Source organism: Astatotilapia calliptera, chromosome 3 (assembly GCF_964374335.1).
Source record: "Astatotilapia calliptera chromosome 3, fAstCal68.1, whole genome shotgun sequence".
NCBI classification, from domain to species: Eukaryota; Metazoa; Chordata; class Actinopteri; order Cichliformes; family Cichlidae; genus Astatotilapia; species Astatotilapia calliptera.
In genome coordinates this window covers 22,007,612-22,029,542 of record NC_137424.1, presented here as the reverse complement: position 1 = coordinate 22,029,542, position 21,931 = coordinate 22,007,612, and the positions used below count along the sequence as shown (strand labels likewise).

Here is a 21,931-nt window from a genome sequence, read left to right as displayed (position 1 = left end):
GTACACCACACCAGGGCCTGTGGCTGCTGGCTGAGGCCACATACACCACACCAGGGACTTAGTTGCTATTGAGGCCAATTACACCACACCAGGGCCTGTGGCACTGGCTGAGGCCACTTACACCACACCAGGGCCTGTGGCTGCTGGCTGAGGCCACTTACACCACACCAGGGCCTGTGGCTGCTGGCTGAGGGCACTTACACCACACCAGGGCCTGTGGCTCTTGCTCAGGCCACTCATATCACACCAGACCCTGTGCTTCTGGCCGAGGCCATCTTCACCCAACCAGGCCCTGTGCTGCTAGCTGTGGCCATGTACAACACACCAGGCCCTGTGCTGGTTCCAGAAGCCATCTTCAACAATCCAGGGCCTGTGCTGTTGGATAAATGCCAAACTGAGCCTTTGGGTTAGGGTATTATGCAAACATGCAGGTATGGTTATAGGATTGTCTTCGTAACTTCAGGTACTTGCCACCTAATCAGTTGAATCCATAAATTGAGACATTGTGCTGGGGCCAGCAGCTTACGGCCATACCACCCTGAGCACGCCCGACCTCGTCTGATTTCGGAAGCTAAGCAGGGCTGGGCTTGGTTAGTACTTGGATGGGAGACTGCCTGGGAATACCTGGTGCTGTAAGCCTTTCATTTTCATGTCATTGAACCGCTTTTGATCCAGAGAAGGGGTGTATTAAAAGACCAAAAGCAGCTGCCCATTAATGAGGGCACATTAACGACACTGCTTTTGGCTGTTTTCCAATGTCTTGTGCTGCTAGCTGATGCCACCTACACCACACCAGGGCCTGAGTGACCGGCTGGGGCCACTTACACCACATCAGGGCCTGTGGCTCTGGCTGAGGCCACTTACACCACACCAGGGCCTGTGGCTCTGGCTGAGGCCACTTACACCACACCAGGGCCTTAGTTGCTATTGAGGCTACTTACACCACACCAGGGCCTGTGGCTGCTGGCTGAGGCCACATACACCACACCACGGCCTTATTTGCTTCTGAGGCCACTTACACCACACCAGGGCCTGTGGCTGCTGGCTGAGGCCACATACACCACACCAGGGCCTTAGTTGCTATTGAGGCCAATTACACCACACCAGGGCCTGTTGCTCTTGCTCAGGCCACTTACACCACACCAGGGCCTGTGGCTGCTGGATGAGGCGACTTACACCACACCAAGGCCTGTGGCTGCTGGATGAGGCCACTTACACCACACCAGGGCCTTAGTTGCTATTGAGGCCACTTACACCACACCAGGGCCTGTGGCTGCTGGCTGAGGCCACTTACACCACACCAGGGCATTAGTTGCTATTGAGGCCAATTACACCACACCAGGGCCTGTGGCTGCTGGCTGAGGCCACCTACACCACACCAGGGCATTAGTTGCTATTGAGGCCAATTACACCACACCAGGGTCTGTGGCTCTTGCTCAGGCCACTTACACCACACCAGGGCCTGTGGCACTGGCTGAGGCCACTTACACCACACCAGGACCTGTGGCTCTGGCTGAGGCCACTTACACCACACCAGGGCCTGTGGCTGCTGGCTGAGGCCACTTACACCACACCAGGGCCTGTGGCTTCTGGCTGAGGCCACTTACACCACACCAGGGCCTGTGGCTCTTGCTCAGGCCACTTACACCACACCAGGGCCTGTGGCTGCTGGCTGAGGCCACTTACACCACACCAGGGCCTGTGGCTGCTGGCTGAGGCCACTTACACCACACCAGGGCCTGTGGCTCTGGCTGAGGCCACTTACACCACACCAGGGCCTGTGGCTGCTGGCTGAGGCCACTTACACCACACCAGGGCATTAGTTGCTATTGAGGCCCCTTACACCACACCAGGGCCTGTGGCTGCTGGCTGAGGCCACTTACACCACACCAGGGCCTGTGGCTCTTGCTCAGGCCACTTACACCACACCAGGGCCTGTGGCTGCTGGCTGAGGCCACTTACACCACACCAGGGCCTGTGGCTGCTGGCTGAGGCCACTTACACCACACCAGTGCCTGTTTCTTCTGGCTGAGGCCATGTACACCACACCAGGGCCTGTGGCTCTTGCTCAGGCCACTCACATCACACCAGGCCCTGCGCTTCTGGCCGAGGCCATCTTCACCAAACCAGGCCCTGTGCTGCTAGCTGTGGCGATGTACAACACACCAGGCCCTGTGCTGGTTCCTGAGGCCATCTTCAACAATCCAGGGCCTGTGCTGTTGGATAAATGCTAAACTGAGCCTTTGGGTTAGGGTATTATGCAAACATGCAGGTATGGTTAAAGGATTGTCTTCGTAACTTCAGGTACTTGCCACCTAATCAGTTGAATCCATAAATTGAGACATTGTGCTGGGGCCAGCAGCTTACGGCCATACCACCCTGAGCACGCCCGACCTCGTCTGATCTCGGAAGCTAAGCAGGGCTGGGCTTGGTTAGTACTTGGATGGGAGACTGCCTGGGAATACCTGGTGCTGTAAGCCTTTCATTTTCATGCCATTGAACCTCTTTTGATCCAGAGAAGGGGTGTATTAAAAGACCAAAAGCAGCTGCCCATTAATGAGGGCACATTAACGACATTGCTTTTGGCTGTTTTCCAATGTCTTGTGCTGCTAGCTGATGCCACCTACACCACACCAGGGCCTGAGTGACCGGCTGGGGCCACTTACACCACATCAGGGCCTGTGGCTGCTGGCTGAGGCCACTTACACCACACCAGGGCCTGTGGCTGCTGGCTGAGGCCACTTACACCACACCAGGGCCTGTGGCTGCTGGCTGAGGCCACCTACACCACACCAGGGCCTTAGTTGCTATTGAGGCCAATTACACCACACCAGGGTCTGTGGCTCTTGCTCAGGCCACTTACACCACACCAGGGCCTGTGGCTGCTGGCTGAGGCCACCTACACCACACCAGGGCATTAGTTGCTATTGAGGCCAATTACACCACACCAGGGTCTGTGGCTCTTGCTCAGGCCACTTACACCACACCAGGGCCTTTGGCACTGGCTGAGGCCACTTACACCACACCAGGACCTGTGGCTCTGGCTGAGGCCACTTACACCACACCAGGGCCTGTGGCTTCTGGCTGAGGCCACTTACACCACACCAGGGCCTGTGGCTCTTGCTCAGGCCACTTACACCACACCAGGGCCTGTGGCTGCTGGCTGAGGCCACTTACACCACACCAGGGCCTGTGGCTGCTGGCTGAGGCCACTTACACCACACCAGGGCCTGTGGCTGCTGGCTGAGGGCACCTACACCACACCAGTGCCTGTGGCTGCTGGCTGAGGCCACTTACACCACACCAGGGCATTAGTTGCTATTGAGGCCCCTTACACCACACCAGGGCCTGTGGCTGCTGGCTGAGGCCACTTACACCACACCAGGGCCTGTGGCTGCTGGCTGAGGCCACTTACACCACACCAGGGCCTGTGGCTCTGGCTGAGGCCACTTACACCACACCAGGGCCTGTGGCTGCTGGCTGAGGCAACTTACACCACACCAGGGCCTGTGGCTTCTGGCTGAGGCCACTTACACCACACCAGGGCCTGTGGCTCTTGCTCAGGCCACTTACACCACACCAGGGCCTGTGGCTGCTGGCTGAGGCCACTTACACCACACCAGGGCCTGTGGCTGCTGGCTGAGGCCACTTACACCACAACAGGGCCTTATTTGCTTCTGAGGCCACTTACACCACACCAGGGCCTGTGGCTCTTGCTCAGGCCACTTACACCACACCAGGGCCTGTGGCTCTTGCTCAGGCCACTTACTCCACACCAGGGCCTGTGGCTCTTGCTCAGGCCACTTACACCACACCAGGGCCTGTGGCTGCTGGCTGAGGCCACTTACACCACATCAGGGCCTGTGGCTCTGGCTGAGGCCACTTACACCACACCAAGGCCTGTGGCTGCTGGCTGAGGCCACCTACACCACACCAGGGCCTTAGTTGCTATTGAGGCCAATTACACCACACCAGGGTCTGTGGCTCTTGCTCAGGCCACTTACACCACACCAGGGCCTGTGGCTGCTGGCTGAGGCCACTTACACCACACAAGGGCCTGTGGCTGCTGGCTGAGGCCACCTACACCACACCAGGGCCTTAGTTGCTATTGAGGCCAATTACACCACACCAGGGCCTGTGGCTCTTGCTCAGGCCACTTACACCACACCAGGGCCTGTGGCTGCTGGCTGAGACCACTTACACCACACCAGGGCCTGTGGCTCTTGCTCAGGCCACTTACACCACACCAGGGCCTGTGGCTCTTGCTCAGGCCACTCACATCACACCAGGCCCTGCGCTTCTGGCCGAGGCCATCTTCACCAAACCAGGCCCTGTGCTGCTAGCTGTGGCCATGTACAACACACCAGGCCCTGTGCTGGTTCCTGAGGCCATCTTCAACAATCCAGGGCCTGTGCTGTTGGATAAATGCTAAACTGAGCCTTTGGGTTAGGGTATTATGCAAACATGCAGGTATGGTTAAAGGATTGTCTTCGTAACTTCAGGTACTTGCCACCTAATCAGTTGAATCCATAAATTGAGACATTGTGCTGGGGCCAGCAGCTTACGGCCATACCACCCTGAGCACGCCCGACCTCGTCTGATCTCGGAAGCTAAGCAGGGCTGGGCTTGGTTAGTACTTGTATGGGAGACTGCCTGGGAATACCTGGTGCTGTAAGCCTTTCATTTTCATGTCATTGAACCGCTTTTGATCCAGAGAAGGGGTGTATTAAAAGACCAAAAGCAGCTGCCCATTAATGAGGGCACATTAACGACATTGCTTTTGGCTGTTTTCCAATGTCTTGTGCTGCTAGCTGATGCCACCTACACCACACCAGGGCCTGAGTGACCGGCTGGGGCCACTTACACCACATCAGGGCCTGTGGCTGCTGGCTGAGGCCACTTACACCACACCAGGGCCTGTGGCTGCTGGCTGAGGCCACCTACACCACACCAGGGCCTTACTTGCTATTGAGGCCAATTACACCACACCAGGGTCTGTGGCTCTTGCTCAGGCCACTTACACCACACCAGGGCCTGTGGCTGCTGGCTGAGGCCACTTACACCAAACCAGGGCATTAGTTGCTATTGAGGCCACTTACACCACACCAGGGCCTGTGGCTGCTGGCTGAGGCCACCTACACCACACCAGGGCATTAGTTGCTATTGAGGCCACTTACACCACACCAGGGTCTGTGGCTCTTGCTCAGGCCACTTACACCACACCAGGGCCTGTGGCACTGGCTGAGGCCACTTACACCACACCAGGGCCTGTGGCTCTGGCTGAGGCCACTTACACCACACCAGGGCCTGTGGCTGCTGGCTGAGGCCACTTACACCACACCAGGGCCTGTGGCAGCTGGCTGAGGCCACTTACACCACACCAGGGCCTGTGGCTGCTGGCTGAGGCCACTTACACCACACCAGTGCCTGTTTCTTCTGGCTGAGGCCACTTACACCACACCAGGGCCTGTGGCTCTTGCTCAGGCCACTCACATCACACCAGGCCCTGCGCTTCTGGCCGAGGCCATCTTCACCAAACCAGGCCCTGTGCTGCTAGCTGTGGCCATGTACAACACACCAGGCCCTGTGCTGGTTCCTGAGGCCATCTTCAACAATCCAGGGCCTGTGCTGTTGGATAAATGCTAAACTGAGCCTTTGGGTTAGGGTATTATGCAAACATGCAGGTATGGTTAAAGGATTGTCTTCGTAACTTCAGGTACTTGCCACCTAATCAGTTGAATCCATAAATTGAGACATTGTGCTGGGGCCAGCAGCTTACGGCCATACCACCCTGAGCACGCCCGACCTCGTCTGATCTCGGAGGCTAAGCAGGGCTGGTCTTGGTTAGTACTTGGATGGGAGACTGCCTGGGAATACCTGGTGCTGTAAGCCTTTCATTTTCATGCCATTGAACCGCTTTTGATCCAGAGAAGGGGTGTATTAAAAGACCAAAAGCAGTTGCCCATTAATGAGGGCACATTAACGACATTGCTTTTGGCTGTTTTCCAATGTCTTGTGCTGCTAGCTGATGCCACCTACACCACACCAGGGCCTGAGTGACCGGCTGGGGCCACTTACACCACATCAGGGCCTGTGGCTGCTGGCTGAGGCCACTTACACCACACCAGGGCCTGTGGCTGCTGGCTGAGGCCACTTACACCACACCAGGGCCTGTGGCTGCTGGCTGAGGCCACCTACACCACACCAGGGCCTTAGTTGCTATTGAGGCCAATTACACCACACCAGGGTCTGTGGCTCTTGCTCAGGCCACTTACACCACACCAGGGCCTGTGGCTGCTGGCTGAGGCCACTTACACCACACCAGGGCATTAGTTGCTATTGAGGCCACTTACACCACACCAGGGCCTGTGGCTGCTGGCTGAGGCCACTTACACCACACCAGGGCCTGTGGCTGCTGGCTGAGGCCACCTACACCACACCAGGGCCTTAGTTGCTATTGAGGCCAATTACACCACACCAGGGTCTGTGGCTCTTGCTCAGGCCACTTACACCACACCAGGGGCTGTGGCACTGGCTGAGGCCACTTACACCACACCAGGGCCTGTGGCTGCTGGCTGAGGCCACTTACACCACACCAGGGCCTGTGGCACTGGCTGAGGCCACTTACACCACACCAGGGCCTGTGGCTGCTGGCTGAGGCCACTTACACCACACCAGGGCCTGTGGCTGCTGGATGAGGCGACTTACACCACACCAAGGCCTGTGGCTGCTGGCTGAGGCCACTTACACCACACCAGTGCTTGTGGCTGCTGGCTGAGGCCACTTACACCACACCAGGGCCTGTGGCTGCTGGCTGAGGCCACTTACACCACACCAGGGCATTAGTTGCTATTGAGGCCAATTACACCACACCAGGGTCTGTGGCTCTTGCTCAGGCCACTTACACCACACCAGGGCCTGTGGCTGCTGGCTGAGGCCACCTACACCACACCAGGGCCTGTGGCTGCTGGCTGAGGCCACCTACACCACACCAGGGCCTGTGGCTGCTGGCTGAGGCCACTTACACCACACCAGGGCCTGTGGCTGCTGGCTGAGGCCACTTACACCACACCAGGGCCTGTGGCTGCTGGCTGAGGCCACTTACACCACACCAGGGCATTAGTTGCTATTGAGGCCAATTACACCACACCAGGGTCTGTGGCTCTTGCTCAGGCCACTTACACCACACCAGGGCCTGTGGCTGCTGGCTGAGGCCACTTACACCACACCAGGGCCTGTGGCTGCTGGCTGAGGCCACCTACACCACACCAGGGCCTGTGGCTGCTGGCTGAGGCCACTTACACCACACCAGGGCCTGTGGCTGCTGGCTGAGGCCACTTACACCACACCAGTGCCTGTGGCTGCTGGCTGAGGCCACTTACACCACACCAGGGCATTAGTTGCTATTGAGGCCCCTTACACCACACCAGGGCCTGTGGCACTGGCTGAGGCCACTTACACCACACCAGGGCCTGTGGCTGCTGGCTGAGGCCACCTACATCACACCAGGGCCTTAGTTGCTATTGAGGCCAATTACACCACACCAGGGTCTGTGGCTCTTGCTCAGGCCACTTACACCACACCAGGGGCTGTGGCACTGGCTGAGGCCACTTACACTACACCAGGGCCTGTGGCTCTGGCTGAGGCCACTTACACCACACCAGGGCCTGTGGCTGCTGGCTGAGGCCACTTACACCACACCAGGGCCTGTGGCTGCTGGCTGAGGCCACTTACACCACACCAGGGCCTGTGGCTGCTGGATGAGGCGACTTACACCACACCAAGGCCTGTGGCTGCTGGCTGAGGCCACTTACACCACACCAGGGCCTTAGTTGCTATTGAGGCCACTTACACCACACCAGGGCCTGTGGCTGCTGGCTGTGGCCATGTACACCACACCAGGGCCTGTGGCTGCTGGCTGAGGCCACATACACCACACCAGGGCCTTAGTTGCTATTGAGGCCAATTACACCACACCAGGGCCCGTGGCTGCTGGCTGAGGCCACTTACACCACACCAGGGCCTGTGGCTGCTGGCTGAGGCCACTTACACCACACCAGGGCCTGTGGCTGCTGGCTGAGGCCACTTACACCACACCAGGGCCTGTGGCTCTTGCTCAGGCCACTCATATCACACCAGACCCTGTGCTTCTGGCCGAGGCCATCTTCACCCAACCAGGCCCTGTGCTGCTAGCTGTGGCCATGTACAACACACCAGGCCCTGTGCTGGTTCCAGAAGCCATCTTCAACAATCCAGGGCCTGTGCTGTTGGATAAATGCTAAACTGAGCCTTTGGGTTAGGGTATTATGCAAACATGCAGTTATGGTTATAGGATTGTCTTCGTAACTTCAGTTATTTGCCACCTAATCACTTGAATCCATAAATTGAGACATTGTGCTGGGGCCAGCAGCTTACGGCCATACCACCCTGAGCACGCCCGACCTCGTCTGATCTCGGAAGCTAAGCAGGGCTGGGCTTGGTTAGTACTTGGATGGGAGACTACCTGGGAATACCTGGTGCTGTAAACCTTTCTTTTTCATGTCATTGAACCGCTTTTGATCCAGAGAAGGGGTGTATTAAAAGACCAAAAGCAGCTGCCCATTAATGAGGGCACATTAACGACATTGCTTTTGGCTGTTTTCCAATGTCTTGTGCTGCTAGCTGATGCCACCTACACCACACCAGGGCCTGAGTGACCGGCTGGGGCCACTTACACCACATCAGGGCCTGTGGCTACTGGCTGAGGCCACTTACACCACACCAGGGCCTGTGGCTGCTGGCTGAGGCCACTTACACCACACCAGGGCATTAGTTGCTATTGAGGCCAATTACACCACACCAGGGTCTGTGGCTCTTGCTCAGGCCACTTACACCACACCAGGGCCTGTGGCACTGGCTGAGGCCACTTACACCACACCAGGGCCTGTGGCTGCTGGCTGAGGCCACCTACACCACACCAGGGCATTAGTTGCTATTGAGGCCAATTACACCACACCAGGGTCTGTGACTCTTGCTCAGGCCACTTACACCACACCAGGGCCTGTGGCACTGGCTGAGGCCACTTACACCACACCAGGGCCTGTGGCTGCTGGCTGAGGCCACTTACACCACACCAGGGCCTGTGGCTGCTGGCTGAGGTCACTTACACCACACCAGGGCCTGTGGCTGCTGGCTGAGGGCACTTACACCACACCAGTGCCTGTGGCTTCTGGCTGAGGCCACTTACACCACACCAGGGCCTGTGGCTCTTGCTCAGGCCACTTACACCACACCAGGGCCTGTGGCTGCTGGCTGAGGCCACTTACACCACACCAGGGCCTGTGGCTGCTGGCTGAGGCCACTTACACCACACCAGGGCCTGTGGCTGCTGGCTGAGGGCACTTACACCACACCAGGGCCTGTGGCTGCTGGCTGAGGCCACTTACACCACACCAGGGCATTAGTTGCTATTGAGGCCACTTACACCACACCAGGGCCTGTGGCTGCTGGCTGAGGCCACTTACACCACACCAGGGCCTGTGGCTGCTGGCTGAGGGCACTTACACCACACCAGTGCCTGTGGCTTCTGGCTGAGGCCACTTACACCACACCAGGGCCTGTGGCTGCTGGCTCAGGCCACTTACACCACACCAGGGCCTGTGGCTGCTGGCTGAGGCCACTTACACCACACCAGGGCCTGTGGCTGCTGGCTGAGGCCACTTACACCACACCAGTGCCTGTGGCTGCTGGCTGAGGCCACTTACACCACACCAGGGCATTAGTTGCTATTGAGGCCACTTACACCACACCAGGGCCTGTGGCACTGGCTGAGGCCACTTACACCACACCAGGGCCTGTGGCTGCTGGCTGAGGCCACTTACACCACACCAGGGCCTTAGTTGCTATTGAGGCCAATTACACCACACCAGGGTCTGTGGCTCTTGCTCAGGCCACTTACACCACACCAGGGGCTGTGGCACTGGCTGAGGCCACTTACACTACACCAGGGCCTGTGGCTCTGGCTGAGGCCACTTACACCACACCAGGGCCTGTGGCTGCTCGCTGAGGCCACTTACACCACACCAGGGCCTTTGGCACTGGCTCAGGCCACTTACACCACACCAGGGCCTGTGGCTGCTGGCTGAGGCCACTTACACCACACCAGGGCCTTTGGCACTGGCTCAGGCCACTTACACCACACCAAGGCCTGTGGCTGCTGGATGAGGCGACTTACACCACACCAAGGCCTGTGGCTGCTGGCTGAGGCCACTTACACCACACCAGGGCCTTAGTTGCTATTGAGGCCACTTACACCACACCAGGGCCTGTGGCTGCTGGCTGTGGCCATGTACACCACACCAGGGCCTGTGGCTGCTGGCTGAGGCCACATACACCACACCAGGGACTTAGTTGCTATTGAGGCCAATTACACCACACCAGGGCCTGTGGCACTGGCTGAGGCCACTTACACCACACCAGGGCCTGTGGCTGCTGGCTGAGGCCACTTACACCACACCAGGGCCTGTGGCTGCTGGCTGAGGGCACTTACACCACACCAGGGCCTGTGGCTCTTGCTCAGGCCACTCATATCACACCAGACCCTGTGCTTCTGGCCGAGGCCATCTTCACCCAACCAGGCCCTGTGCTGCTAGCTGTGGCCATGTACAACACACCAGGCCCTGTGCTGGTTCCAGAAGCCATCTTCAACAATCCAGGGCCTGTGCTGTTGGATAAATGCCAAACTGAGCCTTTGGGTTAGGGTATTATGCAAACATGCAGGTATGGTTATAGGATTGTCTTCGTAACTTCAGGTACTTGCCACCTAATCAGTTGAATCCATAAATTGAGACATTGTGCTGGGGCCAGCAGCTTACGGCCATACCACCCTGAGCACGCCCGACCTCGTCTGATTTCGGAAGCTAAGCAGGGCTGGGCTTGGTTAGTACTTGGATGGGAGACTGCCTGGGAATACCTGGTGCTGTAAGCCTTTCATTTTCATGTCATTGAACCGCTTTTGATCCAGAGAAGGGGTGTATTAAAAGACCAAAAGCAGCTGCCCATTAATGAGGGCACATTAACGACACTGCTTTTGGCTGTTTTCCAATGTCTTGTGCTGCTAGCTGATGCCACCTACACCACACCAGGGCCTGAGTGACCGGCTGGGGCCACTTACACCACATCAGGGCCTGTGGCTCTGGCTGAGGCCACTTACACCACACCAGGGCCTGTGGCTCTGGCTGAGGCCACTTACACCACACCAGGGCCTTAGTTGCTATTGAGGCTACTTACACCACACCAGGGCCTGTGGCTGCTGGCTGAGGCCACATACACCACACCACGGCCTTATTTGCTTCTGAGGCCACTTACACCACACCAGGGCCTGTGGCTGCTGGCTGAGGCCACATACACCACACCAGGGCCTTAGTTGCTATTGAGGCCAATTACACCACACCAGGGCCTGTTGCTCTTGCTCAGGCCACTTACACCACACCAGGGCCTGTGGCTGCTGGATGAGGCGACTTACACCACACCAAGGCCTGTGGCTGCTGGATGAGGCCACTTACACCACACCAGGGCCTTAGTTGCTATTGAGGCCACTTACACCACACCAGGGCCTGTGGCTGCTGGCTGAGGCCACTTACACCACACCAGGGCATTAGTTGCTATTGAGGCCAATTACACCACACCAGGGCCTGTGGCTGCTGGCTGAGGCCACCTACACCACACCAGGGCATTAGTTGCTATTGAGGCCAATTACACCACACCAGGGTCTGTGGCTCTTGCTCAGGCCACTTACACCACACCAGGGCCTGTGGCACTGGCTGAGGCCACTTACACCACACCAGGACCTGTGGCTCTGGCTGAGGCCACTTACACCACACCAGGGCCTGTGGCTGCTGGCTGAGGCCACTTACACCACACCAGGGCCTGTGGCTTCTGGCTGAGGCCACTTACACCACACCAGGGCCTGTGGCTCTTGCTCAGGCCACTTACACCACACCAGGGCCTGTGGCTGCTGGCTGAGGCCACTTACACCACACCAGGGCCTGTGGCTGCTGGCTGAGGCCACTTACACCACACCAGGGCCTGTGGCTCTGGCTGAGGCCACTTACACCACACCAGGGCCTGTGGCTGCTGGCTGAGGCCACTTACACCACACCAGGGCATTAGTTGCTATTGAGGCCCCTTACACCACACCAGGGCCTGTGGCTGCTGGCTGAGGCCACTTACACCACACCAGGGCCTGTGGCTGCTGGCTGAGGCCACTTACACCACACCAGGGCCTGTGGCTCTGGCTGAGGCCACTTACACCACACCAGGGCCTGTGGCTGCTGGCTGAGGCCACTTACACCACACCAGGGCCTGTGGCTTCTGGCTGAGGCCACTTACACCACACCAGGGCCTGTGGCTCTTGCTCAGGCCACTTACACCACACCAGGGCCTGTGGCTGCTGGCTGAGGCCACTTACACCACACCAGGGCCTGTGGCTGCTGGCTGAGGCCACTTACACCACACCAGTGCCTGTTTCTTCTGGCTGAGGCCATGTACACCACACCAGGGCCTGTGGCTCTTGCTCAGGCCACTCACATCACACCAGGCCCTGCGCTTCTGGCCGAGGCCATCTTCACCAAACCAGGCCCTGTGCTGCTAGCTGTGGCGATGTACAACACACCAGGCCCTGTGCTGGTTCCTGAGGCCATCTTCAACAATCCAGGGCCTGTGCTGTTGGATAAATGCTAAACTGAGCCTTTGGGTTAGGGTATTATGCAAACATGCAGGTATGGTTAAAGGATTGTCTTCGTAACTTCAGGTACTTGCCACCTAATCAGTTGAATCCATAAATTGAGACATTGTGCTGGGGCCAGCAGCTTACGGCCATACCACCCTGAGCACGCCCGACCTCGTCTGATCTCGGAAGCTAAGCAGGGCTGGGCTTGGTTAGTACTTGGATGGGAGACTGCCTGGGAATACCTGGTGCTGTAAGCCTTTCATTTTCATGCCATTGAACCTCTTTTGATCCAGAGAAGGGGTGTATTAAAAGACCAAAAGCAGCTGCCCATTAATGAGGGCACATTAACGACATTGCTTTTGGCTGTTTTCCAATGTCTTGTGCTGCTAGCTGATGCCACCTACACCACACCAGGGCCTGAGTGACCGGCTGGGGCCACTTACACCACATCAGGGCCTGTGGCTGCTGGCTGAGGCCACTTACACCACACCAGGGCCTGTGGCTGCTGGCTGAGGCCACTTACACCACACCAGGGCCTGTGGCTGCTGGCTGAGGCCACCTACACCACACCAGGGCCTTAGTTGCTATTGAGGCCAATTACACCACACCAGGGTCTGTGGCTCTTGCTCAGGCCACTTACACCACACCAGGGCCTGTGGCTGCTGGCTGAGGCCACCTACACCACACCAGGGCATTAGTTGCTATTGAGGCCAATTACACCACACCAGGGTCTGTGGCTCTTGCTCAGGCCACTTACACCACACCAGGGCCTTTGGCACTGGCTGAGGCCACTTACACCACACCAGGACCTGTGGCTCTGGCTGAGGCCACTTACACCACACCAGGGCCTGTGGCTTCTGGCTGAGGCCACTTACACCACACCAGGGCCTGTGGCTCTTGCTCAGGCCACTTACACCACACCAGGGCCTGTGGCTGCTGGCTGAGGCCACTTACACCACACCAGGGCCTGTGGCTGCTGGCTGAGGCCACTTACACCACACCAGGGCCTGTGGCTGCTGGCTGAGGGCACCTACACCACACCAGTGCCTGTGGCTGCTGGCTGAGGCCACTTACACCACACCAGGGCATTAGTTGCTATTGAGGCCCCTTACACCACACCAGGGCCTGTGGCTGCTGGCTGAGGCCACTTACACCACACCAGGGCCTGTGGCTGCTGGCTGAGGCCACTTACACCACACCAGGGCCTGTGGCTCTGGCTGAGGCCACTTACACCACACCAGGGCCTGTGGCTGCTGGCTGAGGCAACTTACACCACACCAGGGCCTGTGGCTTCTGGCTGAGGCCACTTACACCACACCAGGGCCTGTGGCTCTTGCTCAGGCCACTTACACCACACCAGGGCCTGTGGCTGCTGGCTGAGGCCACTTACACCACACCAGGGCCTGTGGCTGCTGGCTGAGGCCACTTACACCACAACAGGGCCTTATTTGCTTCTGAGGCCACTTACACCACACCAGGGCCTGTGGCTCTTGCTCAGGCCACTTACACCACACCAGGGCCTGTGGCTCTTGCTCAGGCCACTTACTCCACACCAGGGCCTGTGGCTCTTGCTCAGGCCACTTACACCACACCAGGGCCTGTGGCTGCTGGCTGAGGCCACTTACACCACATCAGGGCCTGTGGCTCTGGCTGAGGCCACTTACACCACACCAAGGCCTGTGGCTGCTGGCTGAGGCCACCTACACCACACCAGGGCCTTAGTTGCTATTGAGGCCAATTACACCACACCAGGGTCTGTGGCTCTTGCTCAGGCCACTTACACCACACCAGGGCCTGTGGCTGCTGGCTGAGGCCACTTACACCACACAAGGGCCTGTGGCTGCTGGCTGAGGCCACCTACACCACACCAGGGCCTTAGTTGCTATTGAGGCCAATTACACCACACCAGGGCCTGTGGCTCTTGCTCAGGCCACTTACACCACACCAGGGCCTGTGGCTGCTGGCTGAGACCACTTACACCACACCAGGGCCTGTGGCTCTTGCTCAGGCCACTTACACCACACCAGGGCCTGTGGCTCTTGCTCAGGCCACTCACATCACACCAGGCCCTGCGCTTCTGGCCGAGGCCATCTTCACCAAACCAGGCCCTGTGCTGCTAGCTGTGGCCATGTACAACACACCAGGCCCTGTGCTGGTTCCTGAGGCCATCTTCAACAATCCAGGGCCTGTGCTGTTGGATAAATGCTAAACTGAGCCTTTGGGTTAGGGTATTATGCAAACATGCAGGTATGGTTAAAGGATTGTCTTCGTAACTTCAGGTACTTGCCACCTAATCAGTTGAATCCATAAATTGAGACATTGTGCTGGGGCCAGCAGCTTACGGCCATACCACCCTGAGCACGCCCGACCTCGTCTGATCTCGGAAGCTAAGCAGGGCTGGGCTTGGTTAGTACTTGTATGGGAGACTGCCTGGGAATACCTGGTGCTGTAAGCCTTTCATTTTCATGTCATTGAACCGCTTTTGATCCAGAGAAGGGGTGTATTAAAAGACCAAAAGCAGCTGCCCATTAATGAGGGCACATTAACGACATTGCTTTTGGCTGTTTTCCAATGTCTTGTGCTGCTAGCTGATGCCACCTACACCACACCAGGGCCTGAGTGACCGGCTGGGGCCACTTACACCACATCAGGGCCTGTGGCTGCTGGCTGAGGCCACTTACACCACACCAGGGCCTGTGGCTGCTGGCTGAGGCCACTTACACCACACCAGGGCCTGTGGCTGCTGGCTGAGGCCACTTACACCACACCAGTGCCTGTTTCTTCTGGCTGAGGCCACTTACACCACACCAGGGCCTGTGGCTCTTGCTCAGGCCACTCACATCACACCAGGCCCTGTGCTTCTGGCCGAGGCCATCTTCACCAAACCAGGCCCTGTGCTGCTAGCTGTGGCCATGTACAACACACCAGGCCCTGTGCTGGTTCCTGAGGCCATCTTCAACAATCCAGGGCCTGTGCTGTTGGATAAATGCTAAACTGAGCCTTTGGGTTAGGGTATTATGCAAACATGCAGGTATGGTTAAAGGATTGTCTTCGTAACTTCAGGTACTTGCCACCTAATCAGTTGAATCCATAAATTGAGACATTGTGCTGGGGCCAGCAGCTTACGGCCATACCACCCTGAGCACGCCCGACCTCGTCTGATCTCGGAAGCTAAGCAGGGCTGGTCTTGGTTAGTACTTGGATGGGAGACTGCCTGGGAATACCTGGTGCTGTAAGCCTTTCATTTTCATGCCATTGAACCGCTTTTGATCCAGAGAAGGGGTGTATTAAAAGACCAAAAGCAGTTGCCCATTAATGAGGGCACATTAACGACATTGCTTTTGGCTGTTTTCCAATGTCTTGTGCTGCTAGCTGATGCCACCTACACCACACCAGGGCCTGAGTGACCGGCTGGGGCCACTTACACCACATCAGGGCCTGTGGCTGCTGGCTGAGGCCACTTACACCACACCAGGGCCTGTGGCTGCTGGCTGAGGCCACTTACACCACACCAGGGCCTGTGGCTGCTGGCTGAGGCCACCTACACCACACCAGGGCCTTAGTTGCTATTGAGGCCAATTACACCACACCAGGGTCTGTGGCTCTTGCTCAGGCCACTTACACCACACCAGGGCCTGTGGCTGCTGGCTGAGGCCACTTACACCACACCAGGGCATTAGTTGCTATTGAGGCCACTTACACCACACCAGGGCCTGTGGCTGCTGGCTGAGGCCACCTACACCACACCAGGGCATTAGTTGCTATTGAGGCCAATTACACCACACCAGGGTCTGTGGCTCTTGCTCAGGCCACTTACACCACACCAGGGCCTGTGGCACTGGCTGAGGCCACTTACACCACACCAGGACCTGTGGCTCTGGCTGAGGCCACTTACACCACACCAGGGCCTGTGGCTGCTGGCTGAGGCCACTTACACCACACCAGGGCCTGTGGCTTCTGGCTGAGGCCACTTACACCACACCAGGGCCTGTGGCTCTTGCTCAGGCCACTTACACCACACCAGGGCCTGTGGCTGCTGGCTGAGGCCACTTACACCACACCAGGGCCTGTGGCTGCTGGCTGAGGCCACTTACACCACACCAGGGCCTGTGGCTCTGGCTGAGGCCACTTACACCACACCAGGGCCTGTGGCTGCTGGCTGAGGCCACTTACACCACACCAGGGCATTAGTTGCTATTGAGGCCCCTTACACCACACCAGGGCCTGTGGCTGCTGGCTGAGGCCACTTACACCACACCAGGGCCTGTGGCTGCTGGCTGAGGCCACTTACACCACACCAGGGCCTGTGGCTCTGGCTGAGGCCACTTACACCACACCAGGGCCTGTGGCTGCTGGCTGAGGCCACTTACACCACACCAGGGCCTGTGGCTTCTGGCTGAGGCCACTTACACCACACCAGGGCCTGTGGCTCTTGCTCAGGCCACTTACACCACACCAGGGCCTGTGGCTGCTGGCTGAGGCCACTTACACCACACCAGGGCCTGTGGCTGCTGGCTGAGGCCACCTACACCACAACAGGGCCTTAGTTGCTATTGAGGCCACTTACACCACACCAGGGTCTGTGGCTCTTGCTCAGGCCACTTACACCACACAAGGGCCTGTGGCTGCTGGCTGAGGCCACTTACACCACACAAGGGCCTGTGGCTGCTGGCTGAGGCCACCTACACCACACCAGGGCCTTAGTTGCTATTGAGGCCAATTACACCACACCAGGGCCTGTGGCTCTTGCTCAGGCCACTTACACCACACCAGGGCCTGTGGCTGCTGGCTGAGACCACTTACACCACACCAGGGCCTGTGGCTCTTGCTCAGGCCACTTACACCACACCAGGGCCTGTGGCTCTTGCTCAGGCCACTCATATCACACCAGGCCCTGTGCTTCTGGCCGAGGCCATCTTCACCAAACCAGGCCCTGTGCTTCTTGCTGTGGCCATGTACAACACACCAGGCCCTGTGCTGGTTCCTGAGGCCATCTTCAACAATCCAGGGCCTGTGCTGTTAGATAAATGCTAAACTGAGCCTTTGGGTTAGGGTATTATGCAAACATGCAGGTATGGTTAAAGGATTGTCTTCGTAACTTCAGGTACTTGCCACCTAATCAGTTGAATCCATAAATTGAGACATTGTGCTGGGGCCAGCAGCTTACGGCCATACCACCCTGAGCACGCCCGACCTCGTCTGATCTCGGAAGCTAAGCAGGGCTGGGCTTGGTTAGTACTTGTATGGGAGACTGCCTGGGAATACCTGGTGCTGTAAGCCTTTCATTTTCATGTCATTGAACCGCTTTTGATCCAGAGAAGGGGTGTATTAAAAGACCAAAAGCAGCTGCCCATTAATGAGGGCACATTAACGACATTGCTTTTGGCTGTTTTCCAATGTCTTGTGCTGCTAGCTGATGCCACCTACACCACACCAGGGCCTGAGTGACCGGCTGGGGCCACTTACACCACATCAGGGCCTGTGGCTGCTGGCTGAGGCCACTTACACCACACCAGGGCCTGTGGCTGCTGGCTGAGGCCACTTACACCACACCAGGGCCTGTGGCTGCTGGCTGAGGCCACCTACACCACACCAGGGCCTTAGTTGCTATTGAGGCCAATTACACCACACCAGGGTCTGTGGCTCTTGCTCAGGCCACTTACACCACACCAGGGCCTGTGGCTGCTGGCTGAGGCCACTTACACCACACCAGGGCATTAGTTGCTATTGAGGCCACTTACACCACACCAGGGCCTGTGGCTGCTGGCTGAGGCCACCTACACCACACCAGGGCATTAGTTGCTATTGAGGCCAATTACACCACACCAGGGTCTGTGGCTCTTGCTCAGGCCACTTACACCACACCAGGGCCTGTGGCACTGGCTGAGGCCACTTACACCACACCAGGACCTGTGGCTCTGGCTGAGGCCACTTACACCACACCAGGGCCTGTGGCTGCTGGCTGAGGCCACTTACACCACACCAGGGCCTGTGGCTTCTGGCTGAGGCCACTTACACCACACCAGGGCCTGTGGCTTTTGCTCAGGCCACTTACACCACACCAGGGCCTGTGGCTGCTGGCTGAGGCCACTTACACCACACCAGGGCCTGTGGCTGCTGGCTGAGGCCACTTACACCACACCAGGGCCTGTGGCTCTGGCTGAGGCCACTTACACCACACCAGGGCCTGTGGCTGCTGGCTGAGGCCACTTACACCACACCAGGGCATTAGTTGCTATTGAGGCCCCTTACCCCACACCAGGGCCTGTGGCTGCTGGCTGAGGCCACTTACACCACACCAGGGCCTGTGGCTGCTGGCTGAGGCCACTTACACCACACCAGGGCCTGTGGCTCTGGCTGAGGCCACTTACACCACACCAGGGCCTGTGGCTGCTGGCTGAGGCCACTTACACCACACCAGGGCCTGTGGCTTCTGGCTGAGGCCACTTACACCACACCAGGGCCTGTGGCTCTTGCTCAGGCCACTTACACCACACCAGGGCCTGTGGCTGCTGGCTGAGGCCACTTACACCACACCAGGGCCTGTGGCTGCTGGCTGAGGCCACTTACACCACAACAGGGCCTTATTTGCTTCTGAGGCCACTTACACCACACCAGGGCCTGTGGCTCTTGCTCAGGCCACTTACACCACACCAGGGCCTGTGGCTCTTGCTCAGGCCACTTACTCCACACCAGGGCCTGTGGCTCTTGCTCAGGCCACTTACACCACACCAGGGCCTGTGGCTGCTGGCTGAGGCCACTTACACCACATCAGGGCCTGTGGCTCTGGCTGAGGCCACTTACACCACACCAAGGCCTGTGGCTGCTGGCTGAGGCCACCTACACCACACCAGGGCCTTAGTTGCTATTGAGGCCAATTACACCACACCAGGGTCTGTGGCTCTTGCTCAGGCCACTTACACCACACAAGGGCCTGTGGCTGCTGGCTGAGGCCACTTACACCACACAAGGGCCTGTGGCTGCTGGCTGAGGCCACCTACACCACACCAGGGCCTTAGTTGCTATTGAGGCCAATTACACCACACCAGGGCCTGTGGCTCTTGCTCAGGCCACTTACACCACACCAGGGCCTGTGGCTGCTGGCTGAGACCACTTACACCACACCAGGGCCTGTGGCTCTTGCTCAGGCCACTTACACCACACCAGGGCCTGTGGCTGCTGGCTGAGGCCACCTACACCACACCAGGGCCTTAGTTGCTATTGAGGCCAATTACACCACACCAGGGTCTGTGGCTCTTGCTCAGGCCACTTACACCACACCAGGGCCTGTGGCTGCTGGCTGAGGCCACTTACACCACACCAGGGCATTAGTTGCTATTGAGGCCACTTACACCACACCAGGGCCTGTGGCTGCTGGCTGAGGCCACCTACACCACACCAGGGCATTAGTTGCTATTGAGGCCAATTACACCACACCAGGGTCTGTGGCTCTTGCTCAGGCCACTTACACCACACCAGGGCCTGTGGCACTGGCTGAGGCCACTTACACCACACCAGGACCTGTGGCTCTGGCTGAGGCCACTTACACCACACCAGGGCCTGTGGCTGCTGGCTGAGGCCACTTACACCACACCAGGGCCTGTGGCTTCTGGCTGAGGCCACTTACACCACACCAGGGCCTGTGGCTCTTGCTCAGGCCACTTACACCACACCAGGGCCTGTGGCTGCTGGCTGAGGCCACTTACACCACACCAGGGCCTGTGGCTGCTGGCTGAGGCCACTTACACCACACCAGGGCCTGTGGCTCTGGCTGAGGCCACTTACACCACACCAGGGCCTGTGGCTGCTGGCTGAGGCCACTTACACCACACCAGGGCATTAGTTGCTATTGAGGCCCCTTACACCACACCAGGGCCTGTGGCTGCTGTCTGCGGCCACTTACACCACACCAGGGCCTGTGGCTGCTGGCTGAGGCCACTTACACCACAACAGGGCCTGTGGCTCTGGCTGAGGCCACTTACACCACACCAGGGCCTGTGGCTGCTGGCTGAGGCCACTTACACCACACCAGGGCCTGTGGCTTCTGGCTGAGGCCACTTACACCACACCAGGGCCTGTGGCTCTTGCTCAGGCCACTTACACCACACCAGGGCCTGTGGCTGCTGGCTGAGGCCACTTACACCACACCAGGGCCTGTGGCTGCTGGCTGAGGCCACTTACACCACAACAGGGCCTTATTTGCTTCTGAGGCCACTTACACCACACCAGGGCCTGTGGCTCTTGCTCAGGCCACTTACACCACACCAGGGCCTGTGGCTCTTGCTCAGGCCACTTACTCCACACCAGGGCCTGTGGCTCTTGCTCAGGCCACTTACACCACACCAGGGCCTGTGGCTGCTGGCTGAGGCCACTTACACCACATCAGGGCCTGTGGCTCTGGCTGAGGCCACTTACACCACACCAAGGCCTGTGGCTGCTGGCTGAGGCCACCTACACCACACCAGGGCCTTAGTTGCTATTGAGGCCAATTACACCACACCAGGGTCTGTGGCTCTTGCTCAGGCCACTTACACCACACAAGGGCCTGTGGCTGCTGGCTGAGGCCACTTACACCACACAAGGGCCTGTGGCTGCTGGCTGAGGCCACCTACACCACACCAGGGCCTTAGTTGCTATTGAGGCCAATTACACCACACCAGGGCCTGTGGCTCTTGCTCAGGCCACTTACACCACACCAGGGCCTGTGGCTGCTGGCTGAGACCACTTACACCACACCAGGGCCTGTGGCTCTTGCTCAGGCCACTTACACCACACCAGGGCCTGTGGCTCTTGCTCAGGCCACTCATATCACACCAGGCCCTGTGCTTCTGGCCGAGGCCATCTTCACCAAACCAGGCCCTGTGCTTCTTGCTGTGGCCATGTACAACACACCAGGCCCTGTGCTGGTTCCTGAGGCCATCTTCAACAATCCAGGGCCTGTGCTGTTAGATAAATGCTAAACTGAGCCTTTGGGTTAGGGTATTATGCAAACATGCAGGTATGGTTAAAGAATTGTCTTCGTAACTTCAGGTACTTGCCACCTAATCAGTTGAATCCATAAATTGAGACATTGTGCTGGGGCCAGCAGCTTACGGCCATACCACCCTGAGCACCCCCGACCTCGTCTGATCTCGGAAGCTAAGCAGGGCTGGTCTTGGTTAGTACTTGGATGGGAGACTGCCTGGGAATACCTGGTGCTGTAAGCCTTTCATTTTCATGCCA

At 58.3% G+C, this 21,931-nt stretch overlaps 11 non-coding genes across 11 annotated transcripts; all 11 read left to right on the top strand.

The window, feature by feature from the left end:
- Positions 1-520: 520 nt before the first annotated feature.
- Positions 521-639, top strand: LOC145426977 (5S ribosomal RNA). The gene has a single exon (XR_013907700.1). It is a non-coding gene; the product is annotated as a 5S ribosomal RNA (ribosomal RNA).
- Positions 640-2,361: 1,722 nt separating this feature from the next.
- On the top strand, positions 2,362-2,480 carry LOC145426318 (5S ribosomal RNA). The gene has a single exon (XR_013907027.1). It is a non-coding gene; the product is annotated as a 5S ribosomal RNA (ribosomal RNA).
- Positions 2,481-4,559: 2,079 nt separating this feature from the next.
- On the top strand, positions 4,560-4,678 carry LOC145426845 (5S ribosomal RNA). The gene has a single exon (XR_013907565.1). It is a non-coding gene; the product is annotated as a 5S ribosomal RNA (ribosomal RNA).
- Positions 4,679-5,773: 1,095 nt separating this feature from the next.
- On the top strand, positions 5,774-5,892 carry LOC145427245 (5S ribosomal RNA). Its single transcript, XR_013907977.1, has one exon. It is a non-coding gene; the product is annotated as a 5S ribosomal RNA (ribosomal RNA).
- A 2,517-nt stretch (positions 5,893-8,409) lies between these two features.
- On the top strand, positions 8,410-8,528 carry LOC145426846 (5S ribosomal RNA). Its single transcript, XR_013907566.1, has one exon. It is a non-coding gene; the product is annotated as a 5S ribosomal RNA (ribosomal RNA).
- A 2,319-nt stretch (positions 8,529-10,847) lies between these two features.
- LOC145426976 (5S ribosomal RNA) lies at positions 10,848-10,966 on the top strand. Its single transcript, XR_013907699.1, has one exon. It is a non-coding gene; the product is annotated as a 5S ribosomal RNA (ribosomal RNA).
- Positions 10,967-12,847: 1,881 nt separating this feature from the next.
- LOC145426317 (5S ribosomal RNA) lies at positions 12,848-12,966 on the top strand. The gene has a single exon (XR_013907026.1). It is a non-coding gene; the product is annotated as a 5S ribosomal RNA (ribosomal RNA).
- Positions 12,967-15,045: 2,079 nt separating this feature from the next.
- LOC145426843 (5S ribosomal RNA) lies at positions 15,046-15,164 on the top strand. The gene has a single exon (XR_013907563.1). It is a non-coding gene; the product is annotated as a 5S ribosomal RNA (ribosomal RNA).
- A 665-nt stretch (positions 15,165-15,829) lies between these two features.
- Positions 15,830-15,948, top strand: LOC145426983 (5S ribosomal RNA). Its single transcript, XR_013907706.1, has one exon. It is a non-coding gene; the product is annotated as a 5S ribosomal RNA (ribosomal RNA).
- Positions 15,949-17,870: 1,922 nt separating this feature from the next.
- Positions 17,871-17,989, top strand: LOC145426842 (5S ribosomal RNA). The gene has a single exon (XR_013907562.1). It is a non-coding gene; the product is annotated as a 5S ribosomal RNA (ribosomal RNA).
- A 3,807-nt stretch (positions 17,990-21,796) lies between these two features.
- Positions 21,797-21,915, top strand: LOC145427136 (5S ribosomal RNA). The gene has a single exon (XR_013907860.1). It is a non-coding gene; the product is annotated as a 5S ribosomal RNA (ribosomal RNA).
- The last annotated feature ends 16 nt before the right edge of the window (positions 21,916-21,931 follow it).